Below are 15,833 nucleotides of genomic sequence, written 5' to 3' on the forward strand. Positions count from 1 at the left end.
GCTATTGCAGGGTTCTCAGGATCATAAGCTTCTTCTTCAGAAGATGCTTCTTGAGTACTGTTGGATGCAGCTTGCATTCCATGCAGACTCTGAGAAATCATATTGACTTGCTGAGTCAATATTTTATTCTGAGCCAATATGGCATTCAGAGTATCAACCTCAAGAACTCCCTTCTTCATAGGCGTCCCATTACTCACAGGATTCCTTTCAGAAGTGTACATGAACTGGTTATTAGCAACCATGTCAATGAGTTCTTGAGCTTCTGCAGGCGTTTTCTTTAGGTGAATGGATCCACCTGCAGAAGTGTCCAGTGACATCTTTGATAGCTCAGATAAACCATCATAGAATATATCTAGGATGGTCCATTCTGAAAGCATGTCAGAAGGACACTTTTTGGTCATCTGTTTGTATCTTTCCCAAGCTTCATAGAGGGATTCACCTTCTTTCTGTCTGAAGGTTTGAACATCAGCTCTAAGCTTGCTCAGCTTTTGAGGAGGAAAGTACTTGGCTAAGAAAGCCGTGACCAGCTTATCCCAAGAGTTCAGGCTGTCTCTGGGTTGAGAATCCAACCATAATCTAGCTCTGTCTCTTACAACAAAAGGGAAAAGCATAAGCCTGTATACTTCAGGATCTACTCCATTAGTCTTAACAGTATCACATATCTGCAAGAATTCAGTTAAGAACTGAAAAGGATCTTCAGATGGAAGTCCATGAAACTTGCAGTTCTGCTGCATCAGAGAAACTAACTGAGGTTTCAGCTCAAAGTTGTTTGCTCCAATGGCAGGAATGGAGATGCTTCTTCCATGTAAATTGGAATTAGGTGCAGTGAAGTTACCAAGCATTCTCCTTGCATTGTTGTTGGGTTCGGCTGCCATCTCCTTTACTTGTTCAAAATTTTCAATCAAGTTGTCTCTGGATTGTTGTAATTTAGCTTCTCTTAATTTTCTCTTCAGAGTCCTTTCAGGTTCTAGATCAGCTTCAACAAGAATGCATTTTTCTCTGTCCCTGCTCGTAAGAAAGAGGAGAGAAAAAGAAAAGAAGAGGAATCCTCTATGTCACAGTAAAGATGATCCTTATTGTTAGTAGAAGAAAAGAAGAAGAAATTCGAACACAGATAGAAGAGGGGGTTCGAATTTGGTGATGATGTGAGGAAGAGATGTTAGTTAATGAATGAATAAATAGAATAGGATGAGAGAGAAGGAGGGAATTTTCGAAAATGATTTTTGAAAAGGAGTTAGTGATTTTTGAAAATTGGTTTTTGAAAATTTTTTAGTATATTTTTCGAAAATTTTTGAAATCAAAAATAAAAAATAAAAAAAATTAGTTAATTTAAAAAGAAATTTTTGAATAAGAGGGAAGATATTTTCGAAAATGAGAGAGAGAGAGTTAGTTAGGTGGTTTTGAAAAAGTTAAGAAACAAACAAAAAGTTAGTTAGTTGAAACAAATTTTGAAAAAATAAGAAGTTAGGAAGTTAGAAAAGATATTTGAAAAGATATTTTTGAAAAAGATAAGATAAGAAGATATTTTTGAAAAGATATGATTGAAATTAGTTTTTGAAAAAAAAGATTTGATTTTTAAAATCACACACAATTAATGACTTGATTCACAAGAAATCACAAGATATGATTCTAGAACTCAAAGTTTGAATCTTTCTTAACAAGCAAGTAACAAACTTCAAATTTTTGAATCAAAACATTAATTGATTATGTTATTTTCGAGAATTTGGTATAAAAAAATAAGAAAAAGATTTTTGAAAAATATTTTTGGAATTTTCGAAAATAACTAAGAATTTTGAAAAAGATTTGATTTTTGAAAAAGATTTTGAAAAAGATAAGATTTTCAAATTGAAAATTTGATTTGACTCATAAGAAACAACTTGATTTTTAAAATTTTTTGAAAAAGTCAACTCAAATTTTCGAATTTGATGAGAGAAAAAGGGAAAGATATTTTTTTTTATTTTTGAAACTTTTATGAAAGACATGAAAATTATGCAATGCATGAAATTTTTAGATCAAAACATGTGATGCATGCAAGAATGCTATGAATGTCAAGATGAACACCAAGAACACTTTGAATGCCAAGATGAACATCATAGACACAATTTTGAAAAACTTTTAATGCAAAGAAAACATGCAAGACACCAAACTTAGAATTCTTTAATGCTTACGCACTAAGAATTCAAGAATGCATATGATAAACATGAAAAGACACAAAACAAAAAATCATCAAGATTAAACAAGAAGACTTACCAAGAACAACTTGAAGATCATGAAGAACACTATGAATGCATGATATTTTCGAAAAAAAATGCAAGATGCATATGCAAGTGACACCAAACTTATGATATGACTCAAGACTCAAACAAGAAACAGAAAAATATTTTTGATTTTTATGATTTTCTAATTTTTTTTTTTTTGGATTTTATTCGAAAATTTTATGAAAAAGGAAAATAAGGATTCCAAAATTTTTAATATGAATTCCAGGAATCTTGCCATGTTAGTCTAAAGCTTCAGTCCAGGAATTAGACATGGCTCACTAGCCAGCCAAGCTTTCAATGAAAGCTCCGGTCCAAAACACTAGACATGGCCAATGGCCAGCCAAGCTTCAGCAGATACCTCTCATGCATACAACAGCAAATTTTATTGGCAACAACTAACTTGCTCTTGTGATGATGATTAGGAAGCCTCAGTCCAAAAGAATTTAGACATGGCTTTGCAGCCAGCCAGGCTTCACATGCTTCATGAAACACTAGAATTCATTCTTAAAAATTCTGAAGAAAATTTTTGAAAACATTTTTTTTTTCGAAAACAAAAGAAGAGTTTTTGAAAACTTTTTTTGAAAGGAAAACGAAAAGAAAGTTACCCAATCTGAGCAACAAGATGAACCGTCAATTGTCTAAACTCAAACAATCCCCGGCAACGGCGCCAAAAACTTGATACGCGGAATCGTGATTACACTTATGTAAAATTCATCGCTCTTTCTTTCCCTGGTAGTGGCGCCAAAACATGATGCCAAGACCACGGTTCACAACTCCGTGTAACTGACCAGCAAGTGCACTGGGTCGTTCAAGTAATACCTTACGTGAGTAAGGGTCGAATCCCACGGAGATTGTTGGTATGAAGCAAGCTATGGTCACCTTGCAAATCTCAGTCAGGTAGGGTCAAATGTGATTGGATTAGATAATCAAAAGATAAATAATAAAAGATAGAAATACTTATGTAAGTCATTGGTGAGAATTTCAGATAAGCGTATGGAGATGCATTTGTTCCTCTGAATCTCTGCTTTCCTGCTATCTTCATCCAATCAGTCTTACTCCTTTCCATGGCTGGCTTTATGCAAGGGCATCACCGTTGTCAGTGGCTACATCCCCTCCTCTCAGTGAATAGTATGCTAACATGCTCTGTCACAGCACGGCTATTCATCTGTCGGTTCTCGATCATGTCGGAATAGAATCCATTGATTCTTTTGCGTCTGTCACTAACGCCCCACAATCGCGAGTTTGAAGCTCGTCACAGTCATTCAATCATTGAATCCTACTTGGAATACCACAGACAAGGTTTAGACTTTCCGGATTCTCTTGAATGCCGCCATCATTCTAGCTTACGCCACGAAGATTCTGATTAGGAAATCTAAGAGATATTCATTCTAGCTTATTTCATGTAGAACGGAAGTGTTTGTCAGGCACGTGTTCATAGGGGAGAATGGTGATGAGCGTCACACATAATCATCACCTTCATCACGTTCTTGGGTGCGAATGGATATCTTAGAAGCGAAATAAGATGAATTGAATAGAAAACAGTAGTACTTTGCATTAATCTTTGAGGAACAGCAGAGCTCCACACCTTAATCTATGGAGTGTAGAAACTCTACCGTTGAAAATACATAAGTGAAGGTCCAGGCATGGCCAAGATGGCCAGCCCCCTTGATCTAAGAACAATGCGTTCAAAGATGATCCTAAGATCCTAAGATGATCAAAGATGGTCAAAAGATGATCAAAAGATGCCTAATACAATAGTAAAAGGTCCTATTTATAATAAACTAGCTACTAGGGTTTACATGAGTAAGTAATTGATGCATAAATCCACTTCCGGGGCCCACTTGGTGTGTGTTTGGGCTGAGCCTGAGTGTTGCACATGTAGAGGCCATTTGTGGAGTTGAACGCCAGTTTCTGTGCCAGTTTGGGCGTTCAACTCTGGTTTTGGATCCTTTTCTGGCGCTGGACGCCAGATTTGGGCAGAAGGCTGGCGTTGAACGCCAGTTTACGTCGTCACTTCTTGGCCAAAGTATGGACTATTATATATTTCTGGAAAGCCCTGAATGTCTACTTTTCAACGCAATTGGAAGCGCGCCATTTCGAGTTCTGTAGCTCCAGAAAATCCACTTTGAGTGCAGAGAGGTCAGAATCCAACAGCATCAGCAGTCCTTCTTCAACCTCTGAATCTAATTTTTGCTCAAGTCCCTCAATTTCAGCCAGAAAATACCTGAAATCACAGAAAAACACACAAACTCATAGTAAAGTCCAGAAATGTGAATTTAACATAAAAACTAATGAAAACATCCCTAAAAGTAACTAGATCCTACTAAAAACATACTAAAAATAATGTCAAAAAGCGTATAAATTATCCGCTCATCATCTGGTAATAGAGGGATTCATGGCAAGCTTTCAGAAGTACAGAAGAATTCACTAGAATTTAACTCGAAAGTATTTGGTAACATTTTTGTTAAGAAATGTGAATTAGAGCAGCAGATTAATTATTTACAAAAGCGTTTGGAAGTGGTGGATAGTATTTATTTGCGTCAGAAAGAACAACAGTTACTTGATGATTATAATAATACTCTAGTGCAAGAAGAGCTCCTATGGTTCCAAAAGTCCAGAGAGCAGTGGGTAAGGTTCGGGGATAGGAATACAAGATTCTTTCATATTCAAACTCTTGCGCGAAGGAAGCATAATAAGATTCATGGCCTTTTTCTCAAGGATGGAGTGTGGGAAACTGATCCAGAGGTTCTGAGTCAAGAAGCAGAGTCTTTCTATAAAAGCTTATTCTGTCATTTGGATGATGTTGATTTGGGTTGCCTTGGTGATGTGCCTCTTCCTTCTCTAAATGAGGAAGCTTGCAATAATCTTACGACACCAGTTACTATGGAGGAAGTCAGAACAGCTGTTTTTCCCATGAACTCTTTTAAAGTTCCGGGTCCTGATGGGTTTCAAGCTTTCTTCTTCAAAGAATATTGGGAGATCATTGGTCTTGATGTTTGGAAGATGGTTAAGCAGGCATTCTTCGGTGTTACTCTTGATCCGAGAATGTTGGAGACTTTACTGGTTCTTATTCCAAAGGTTGAATCACCGGTATCTATGAAAGATTTCAGGCCGATTAGTCTCTGCAATGTAGTTTACAAGATCATCACGAAGGTCCTTGTTAATAGGCTTCGTCCTCATCTTGCGGAGATTGTTGGCCCGCTTCAAGGAGGATTTATTCCGGGATGAGGAACTCCTGACAACATCATTATTACTCAAGAAGTTCTCCACTTTATGAAGAAGACTAAATCAAAGAAAGGCACACTGGCCTTTAAGATTGATCTGGAGAAAGCTTATGACAGAGTTGACTGGAGGTTTTTAGCTCATACCCTTAAGAGCTTTGGTTTTCCTATTCCTACAATTAATTTGATTATGAATTGTGTCACTGCTTCTTCCTTATCTATTCTTTGGAATGGGAATCGTCTGAATGGCTTTACTCCTAGTCGAGGTCTTAGACAAGGAGACCCTATGTTACCCTATCTTTTTGTGCTGTGTATGGAGCGATTGGCATGCTTTATTAGTCATCAGGTTGATTTGGGCTTGTGGGAGCCGGTTGCTATTTCTAGAGGGGGACCAAGAATATCTCACTTAATGTTTGCGGATGACTTGCTTCTATTCTGTAAAGCTACAAAGAGACAAGTGCAAAATGTGATGTTGGTTTTAGAGACTTTTTGCAAAGCATCTTGGATGAAGATTAATGTGGAGAAGTCTAAAGCGCTTTACTCCAAGAATGTCTCTGCAAGAAGGAAAGAGGTTTTCACTGGGGTATCCTCTATCAGATTTGTCCAGAACTTGGGCAGGTATCTTGGAGTTACCCTTAGCCATTTTAGGGTGACTCGTTCAGCTTTCAATGGTGTCCTGGATAAGATTCGGAGTAGGCTAGCAAGCTGGAAAGGGAATTTACTCAATCGGGCTGATAGACTCTGCTTGGTTAATTATGTTGTAGCCGCTATTCCCACGTACCAGATGCAGGTCTCTATTTTTCCTAAAGGAATCATTAGTAAATTGGAGTCTATGATGAGGAATTTTCTTTGGAAAGGACAAGTTGATGGAAGAGGATTGAATCTTGTTAGTTGGAAGGTACTGGTTACTCCAAAAAAATATGGAGGTTTGGGGATTAGAGATCCTTATTGTGTAAATATTGCTCTTCTTGGGAAGCTAGTTTGGACTTTTTTCCAGCAGCCAAACAAGCTATGGGTTCAATTGTTGGATGCCAAATACCGATCATCTATATATGACTGTTTTAGTTATCCTAAGAACAAGGACTCTCCTATTTGGAGGTGTCTTTGCAAGGCTTGGGAAGTGTTGAAGGATAGATTTGCTTGGTGTATTGGAGATTTGAACCAGAATTTTTGGTTTTCTAGCTGGAGGAGAGAAGGACGGTTATCTAATGAGATGGATTATGTTCACATTTCTGATTCGAATCTCCGGATACAGGATATTTGGTCGGTTGGTAGGTGGCATTTGGATACTCTTTATTCTCCTTTATCTCAAAATTTGAAAGGTAATATTCTCTCTTACAATCTAGATGAACAAGCAGGTCCGGAAGTGGGTTAGTATTGGTGTGGGTCTGCTGCCAAAGTCTGTGACTCACGCAATGGTTACCTGTGGTTGTGTAAGCAGCTATTTGGTTGGGAGGAGCGGGAGAATTGGCTTTGGCTTTGGCGTCAGCTTGTTCCGGAAAAGCATAAGTTTTTGGCTTGGTTGTATCTTAAGGAGGCTCTTCCTACTGCAAGTTTTCGCTTTAGAAGAGGGATATCGTCATCGGATAGGTGTCCAAGATGTCTTTCTAGCCAGGAATCGGTTTTACATTGTATTCGGGATTGTCCAAAAGCTCAGCTTGTTTGGCATAGGTTGGATATTTCTTGTCATCCTTTGGATTTGAAGAACTGGTTCTTGTATCATAGCAGAGAGCATCCGTTCAAGTTCTTTTCGGGACTTTGGTGGATATGGAGAGCAAGGAATAATGACATCTTTAATCCTCATGAAACTTGGCCTCCGGAAAAAGTGATTTGTCTGGCATTAACTTCAGAAAAGGAGCTTAGGAATATTTTTGAATTCTAACGTATGTCCCTTCCCTCTACTCTAAATGGTTTTTGGAATCCCCAATCCATTGGTACTTTTAAGATTAATTGTGATGTTGGTTATTTTGGTTCAGGTGATAGTGTTAGTTTTGCTTGTGTTATTAGAGATTGTAATGGGAGTTGGCAAAGGGGGTGTTTGGGAATGATTGAGAGTAATAGTATTCTTCAAGGAGAATTGTTTGCCATTTGGAGATGATATCTCTTAGCTTGAGATGTGGGTCAACGAGATGTTATTTGTGAGACGGATTGTGTGGAAGCATTTAATCTTGTTACTCAAGATGGTTTTGGGTTTATTGATCCATTGGTACTCAAAATAAGAGATATCATGCATTGGAATTGGCGTGTTGACTTTCGTTTGATTATGAGAGATGCAAACACGATGGCAGATACTATGGCAAAGATGGTGATGAAGTTACAACTTTCACATGTGGAGCTTCTTTCACCTTGGAAGGAGTTTAAAAGTAATCTTAAACGGGACTGTCCCTCTATTTAAACAGTTCCTTGTTTTGTTTGTTTTATTTTTCTTTGTTTAATTTATTTCAGTCACAAAAAAAAAAATCAAAAATAAAAAATAAAAAAATTATAAAAAAATTAAAAGACCAAATTAAGACGTTGGTAAACTTTCAAGTAACAATATGAAGAGATAGATTTTCTCAATTTTTTTAATTATTTAGTAAAGTGTGATTTTTTATCATTCAATATTTTTTTAGCATATTTTTTTAGTCTCATTTAAAGAATGTAAGGTTTAAATCACACTTTATTAAACAATTAAAAAAAATATTGAGAGAATTGATTCCCGGTACGAACATTATCTTGCACTTATGCTACCTTTATCTCACTTGCAACTTGTTTATAGAAGGGTGCATGGTTAGGCGCATTACCTTCTCTCTGCTGATTGCATGCATGAATAAAATATTGTAAGTAAATCAATTTCTTGGTATATATACATTATTGCACTCACTATTTCACACTTTTTAACTTTGAAATGGTGAGGAGAGTGGCAGCGTTATTGAGGAATATGGTATTTTATACTGTTGTGATGAAAGAGAGAATAAATCGGATGGTCTGATTTGATGAGGGGAGTAATCAGACGGTTCAATTAAGATATACAAATCGAACCGTCTAATTTGTATTCCTTTGCCATGTGTCGCGCATGCAGCTCTCTCCATCTACCCGTGATATAGCGTGTGCTCTCTCTCTCATACATCCCTTTCGCACAACCCACATACCAGAACTTGAAACCCCACCATTCTCTCCGCTCTTTCTTGTTCTTCAACTTCAAAGGTTTATCTTTTTCATTCAATTTTCAACCAAAAAAAAATATAATGTTTAGAAAGCCCAAATCCAAAGAAGTTGATCGTCCTGAATTCTACATTATTAATTATCTCAGCCATTCTAATTATGTAAGTTATTATTATTAAATTTTTTGATTTAGTAAAAATAATAGTAATAATATTAGAGGTTAAATGATAGTTTGTATTTGTTAATAATATAATATGTGAAATTGTTAGAGATATCTTTTTATTTTGTTAGTTAGTAAATGTTGCTGAGGAAATATATTTTTAGTATATTTAGTAATAATTATTAGAATTATATTTTAGATGTATTTAAGTTTTATTAATTATTAGAAACTAATTGTAAAATTTATGTAAAATAAATTTTGAATATTTTTATAAAATAAATATATTAGTTATGTGTAATAAAAATGAGATAATTTTAAATTTTATAATTAATTAATTATTATATATTTAATTAATATATTTATTTATTATAATTATATTTTTAAATTTTTGGATATAATAATTATTGTTATCATTATAATAACATTAGTTAAGTAATTAACATATATCATTTTGCCGTACGTGAACATGAACAAGGAATTAGTTGGTTATGTTAAATATTATTATAACAAATTTAGTGTTAAATATTATTATAGTGATATTAGAGTAATTTAGATGCGTTTTAGAATTTCTGGTTATAGAATTATTTAGTTAACAATAAGTCATTAATTATTATTATTATTATTATTATTATTATTATTATTATTATTATTATTATTATTATTATTATTACATAGGTTTAGATTTAAAAAAAAATACAATTTTAATATATTTAATAATAATGATTAAAATTATAAAATTTAGAGATATTTAAGTTCTGTTAATTATTGTTAGAAGTTAAATGTAGTTGTGAAATTTTTGTAAGATAAAATTAGTATATTTTGAATAGTCTATGATACCATTATTATTATAATTATATTATATTAGTTATGTGTTAATAAAAATAAGATATATTTAAATTTTATTAATTAATGAATTATGGTTACATATATATTATGGTTATATATATATATATATATATATATATATATATATATATATATATATAAAATTAAGTTTTTATGAAAATTTTTGTTTGTTGTGAAATTTAGTTACGTTTTGTAGGGTTTACTGTTATTGATGTGTAATTATTTATTACTGCTGGATCCATACAATTCAATTATGGAGATGTTATAGGAGATTGGTTTTTATCATTTTTTTTAAATTAGAGTAATTTCAATGTCAATCAACAATGGTTAATGCACTGATCGAAAGATAGTACCTTGATATATATACATTTCACCTTTCAGTTGATGAGTGTGTTGTCACATTGAAAGATATTGCTATAATTCTTGGTTCATTTTTCCATATTCCGTCTATATCCAATACCCATTTTTGAACCTGTTACGGTATAGGTAGTGCGTTATATCCTACGTTCTAATCACTTAGTCAGCCGATATTTTGCATACAGACGCATAAATACCTCTTTAGACCTAAATAATTTCATGCTGAACACATGCGCAACAAACGTGTCAATCCTATCAAAGAATTTAGGTTTAATTTTAATCTCCCCGTCCACCATTATTCCTATCATACATCTATAGACGATGACTTGGAATCATCTTGAAATGCATACCCTAGAATTCATCGAACAACTTTATGCAATAAAATTTTTTACAAAATCAGCAGAGCATACCTTATAATTAAAACCTTTCACCAAATACAATTATCATTTTCGACAAACCAAACAAGTTTTAAAACAAATTAACCGAAATTTTAGCAGAATTTTTCCTTAATTCAGAGACATCCATCAAATAAATATAACAATTTTCACAATAAAAACAGCAGCAGCCAGCAGGTATAAATTAGAACAAACACGAGTTTAATAACACATCAAATTCTAACTGTTCTAATACGCAACCCCTTATAACTCCACAATTTTCTAGCAAACAAGGATTTTGAGAAAGCGCCTCTGTGCGACCTTCTCTCACTTCCGTCGTAAAACGCTATTCTAAAAAAAGTAAGTTCAATATAAAACTTAAACAGTTAATTAGAGTTAGAGATAGAAAATATACCTGAAACACCGATGCACACAATACGGAAGAAGTGAAATCCAATTAATGCCAGCAACAAAGAAACATCCTAATAAAAAAAACTTATTAAAGTCACAAGGTGATACTAATTAAGTTTGTAATTCAACAAACTGTACAAACTTATCCAACAATGTCAAACACTCTTAATCTCACCCTACTTAACCTATCTTAACTTAATTATAATTTCTATTTACGTTAAATTAACATAAGAAATCATAATCACAAACTTCATTATCCTATTTTAATCAATAATTTGATAATAAAATACATAACAAAATCCTAAACTCACCAAAAAATATGAAAACACTAAAAATCCCAACCCAAATCCTAAACCACAAAGTTTATTACCATAATTTAATCATTAATTTGATAAAATTCCTAACAAAACTCTAAAATCACAAAAAATCTAAAAATCACTAAAAAAAACTATACCAAATCTTAATCACAAATTTTATTATACTAACTTAATCAATAATTTTATAAATTAATTAATAAAAAAAATCTAAACTCACATAAAAATCTTTAAAAAATATGTCAAAATTATCTTTGATGGTGACTACAGGATGCTAGAGGTGTGGTGGTTCCAGGAGTGACGGTAACACCAACGACAATGGCCATGAATAATAGTGGTGGCGTTCCCCTTCTTTCCAGCAGTGACCGACAGCCCCATCAGTGATAACGTCCAGCGGCGGCAGCACCACAGACACCGGTAGGTGGTGGCGACGTCGGCAGCACTTTTTCTGGCAAGAGAATCAGAGAATGGGAGAGGAGAGACAGAGAGCACGAGAGGAGAGACAAAGAGAAGAGAGAGAAATCGGACAAGTAAGGGAGAAGGGCTGCGCTTTTGAATTTTGCTCGGTTTTACCGTCGGATTAATCCGACGGTGAAGTGATCCTTGTAACCAAAAGGCAACGTTTCACTAACGAACAATTAATATTGGATCATCTGACGGTAAATTCGACAGTTGTGAACGCGCCAAAATTTACCTATTTTCTCTTTAAATATTACTGTCGACGCCACTGTCAGAGTCCTAGTTCTGATGGTAATACTTTAGAATGACGAATTTCTTATCGTATCCGACATTAAAGTCCGACGATACTCGACGTTTTTCTTGTAGTGAAATTCATTTTTCTATCTGATCTTTTATATAATTACATTAGAAAAAAAATATCATAGCAATTATTAATTATCGGTTCACACTAGTTAAGTATATATCTGTGTTATACAGATGTTTTTAACAAATTCAAGAATAAAAAAAGGAAAATTCGATGAAATTATTGTTGTTCAAGATGTTGAAGGAATGTGGAGTTTGTATGAGGGTGTACAATTAAAGTATATCAGAGGAAGCACATGATTTCACATACAATAAACTCAAGTCCATCACCAAAAAATTGAGCCCATCTCTTGCTGATCAAATCAATCAAAGTTTAGTACATCCTCTTCAGTCTTCACAAGGCAATTTCAAAAACTAAGACAAGGTCATATATGTTTTTTTATAAAGAAGAATCTTTGCATGCATAGCAAAATTCTTTTAAATTTTGCAAAATTAAATTTCAATATGCTACAGAAATGGTATAAAAAAAATTGGTAATACCACCAAGTAATAACTACTTTAAATCTAGCTAGGTACTCCTTAATTCCTTATGAGAATATATTAAAAAAATCTTATAATCAACAAGATATGACTTTTTGTATCATTGTATGATTGAAAGTGGTATAGGAAGTTAGAGTTTGGGACAAAGGTCCCTTATGGAAGAGAGAGGGTAGCTAAGTTATATTTTTGGTCATTTGTTATAAGGTAAATTTGATCGCGTAGAAATTTTTTTTTTTTACATATGTATTCATGAGTTGTTAAAATATATTATTGACAAGTGTTTGGAATGAGAAAGACTAAAAATAATTTCTGAACATGATCAGTAAATTACAGTATTTGTTGTTTATTTATGCATGTGCCCTACTTAATTTATAAACTTGATTAAATTATATTTCATTAGTGTTAATGTGATATTAGGCTGGGCCTTGGTTAATGATGATTTTTTTTGTAAAATTATGTAGATTATGGGTCACGTTAGTTGAGTTTGATTGGGCTTTTCGTATTCTTTTTTCGGACTAAAGTAAAGCTCTGTTTATTAATATTATTGTATTTACAGGATTTTTTGTTTTAGACTATAAGACATATAGGTAATAGCCTTTAGATTTTTTGTTATTTATTGTAAGAATCCTTTTTCAGTATTAATAGAGTTATTTGTCTATTATTAATGTTAGAGGTGGCAGCAAGAGTAGAAACGAATTTGGAGATTGGTTAGGTTTATCGAGTCGGGTCTAATTTATGGACCTTGACCTTACTCCAAAAAGAGAATACAAAAACAAAGAAACTAATAAAAAAAGTTAAAACCCAAAAAAAAAAAATACAAAAAAATATATTTCAAAATAATTTATGGGTAGTGTTACAATATTTTAGTGCATGGTATTAACGTATAATAATAATAATAATAATAATAATAATAATAATAATAATAATAATAATAATAATAATAATCGGCCATAATAATTTATTTACGGTATATATTTGTTTATTTTCATAATAATAAATATTAATAAAATTAAAAAATTAACAATAATATTTACCTTTTTTTTATCGGTTTCTAATTAAACTTTCAAAATTTAACCCTAAACGTTAAATGATTTACTCTTCTTTATCAATCTCTAATTAAACTTCCAAAACTCAACTCTAAAATCTAAACACTAAGTTATAAATCATAAATAATAAAATATATATTACAAAGACTAACTCTTAAATCTTAAATTATGAATAATAAATTTTTAACTCTAAAAACTCAGTTTATATCCTACCCTACTATATATCGTTAATTTTATTTTATTGTCAAATAATTCTAAATTATATACCCTAATCCCTAAATATTAAAGCTCAAACACTTAGGCCATGCACCTTAAATCATAACATATATCGTAACACTATAAATTATAGAGTAAATATGGATGGTTATCAGTGGCTAAAAGAAGGGGGTTGAATCTTAGCCCCTTTTGAGGAGATATTTTTTATTTTTATCTCCTACGAACAGAACCAGAAATTGAGTAGAAGAAAGAGAGAGAGAATCACACCCAGAAGTATCCTGGTTCAGCTGCTAAGTGCAGTGCAGCCTACATCCAGTCTCTATCACAACAATGATAAAATTTTACTATAATCAAACAGATTACAGATGCCAATTCTCCCTAGGAACTACCCTTCCTATCCGGGACAAGTCCAGAATCTATCCCCAATCCTAAACTTGACTTGGTCACCTACCAAGCTTTCAACTACTAAGTGCTAAGCCAACTTGCAAGGGGATTCCCACAGAATCATGATACACAATACAGATGTACAAAGGACCTCTAGGACATTTATGGCTTTTTCTTTTAATTTTGTATACTCTACCTTTTTCCGCTCTATGACTTTTTCATACAAACCTCACTGTTTGCCTTTTTCCATGAGACTCAAGACAGACAAAACTAAACAGAAAATTATAACATGAAATACATTGAAGGAGAAAAACTTCTGTTAGCTTAGGTAGCTATGAGAACTCTGTGCTTTATACTCTTTTCTCCTTACTTCAAGTCTTGGCTGTTCACCCTTATTATAGAAGGGGAAGCCTCCAAAGTTGAAACGCTTGAACCGAGTTAATCTTCTTCTTCTTCAACACTAAACCGGTTTGGCCAGAGAGAGAGAAGAGGAAACCGAATGCAAAATCCAACATGCAATTACCTCACTCTCATCCCATCTCACCAAACTTCATCAATTTGGGCCTTCCATCTTGACTTGCACTCCAAGAAGGATTCTTGACCCTTGATGAGTCCTTGATGCTTGACAGCTCCATCTGCTCTATCTTCTGCTTCTTCCCCACATAGCTACAGTGGCTACCTCCTGCGATGGATGAACAAAAGTAGAGACGAGCCGTACCCCATGGATCTTCTTCTCTAACCGAGATGGATCTCTTCCACTTTTGGGTATGGAGAGCTTGAGACTTCTTCACCACATCTTACCATTAGTGACAAAGATCTCAGCCACACCATACTGTAGATCTTCTTTTTGCTAAGGACATCATCACCTTAACCCTTTTCTTGCTTCTAGCTTCACTGCTATAGTGCCTCATCTTTCATAACTTGCTTCTTCTTTTTCTCTGTGACATGACCGGAACAATAAGAGAGAAGAGAGAGAAGAGAGAAAACTTTCAATGTAATTGAAGAATGAAATTAAAAATGGATTAATTTTCCACTTCCCTTTGCTTAGTAACGTGTGAGAGTAATGATGGCAATCAAATCAATGTGAGCTTTCTCTCTCATGTTACCAAGGCATGCATTAAATCCATTTAATCAAAATTTGAATTCCACCCAAGTGAATGGGTAACCGAACCTAATCAAGCACTATCCCTTTCCTTCTTTTTTCAATTCGGACCAAGCTAGTTGATCTTTCACCAAAGAATTTAATTTAGGCTTGTTCAACAAAAACTGGCTCAACTATCACAATAATAATTCAGCCACATATTTTAAAATATTTTTTGCACAAGGTTGATTATTTTTGGCCAACCATTTTGGGCTTTAAGTTTTTTTTATGCCCAATGACAAAATCTGCAAGCAACAAAATTATTAATTAACAAATGTGAGTTAAAATTAAAATTAATAATTTTGTGATTAATTATTTTAATAATGTTTGATCATCATCAAATTCATTTGGAGTTTTCTAAACTCATCAATCTCTCCCTTGATGACAAACATTATTAAAAATCGAATTGAAAAGAGTAAGAATTAAGAGTACTTCCTTTGAAGAAAAAATTAGCAGAATAATCAATCAGAAATATCAGAGCTTAAGCTAATTCACACCATGATCAAACATAACTCAGAGCATAAACTTCATAAACAATCAGAGCATAAATCATGGAAGAAGGAAATGAACAATTTAAGCATAAGCATAGAAATAAATCAGAGCACACAATCATAGGGATAATCATTAATTATTCAGATTTCAGTCCCTATTTTTCAATT

The 15,833-nt window shown here is 33.4% G+C and overlaps 1 non-coding gene across 1 annotated transcript; it reads left to right on the forward strand.

Moving 5' to 3' along the window:
* Positions 1-371: 371 nt before the first annotated feature.
* Positions 372-479, forward strand: LOC148547333 (small nucleolar RNA R71). The gene has a single exon (XR_015897925.1). It is a non-coding gene; the product is annotated as a small nucleolar RNA R71 (small nucleolar RNA).
* The last annotated feature ends 15,354 nt before the right edge of the window (positions 480-15,833 follow it).

The sequence above is a fragment of the Arachis ipaensis genome, chromosome B8 (genome assembly GCF_059453495.1).
Source record: "Arachis ipaensis isolate K30076 ecotype BB chromosome B8, ASM5945349v1, whole genome shotgun sequence".
NCBI classification, from domain to species: Eukaryota; Viridiplantae; Streptophyta; class Magnoliopsida; order Fabales; family Fabaceae; genus Arachis; species Arachis ipaensis.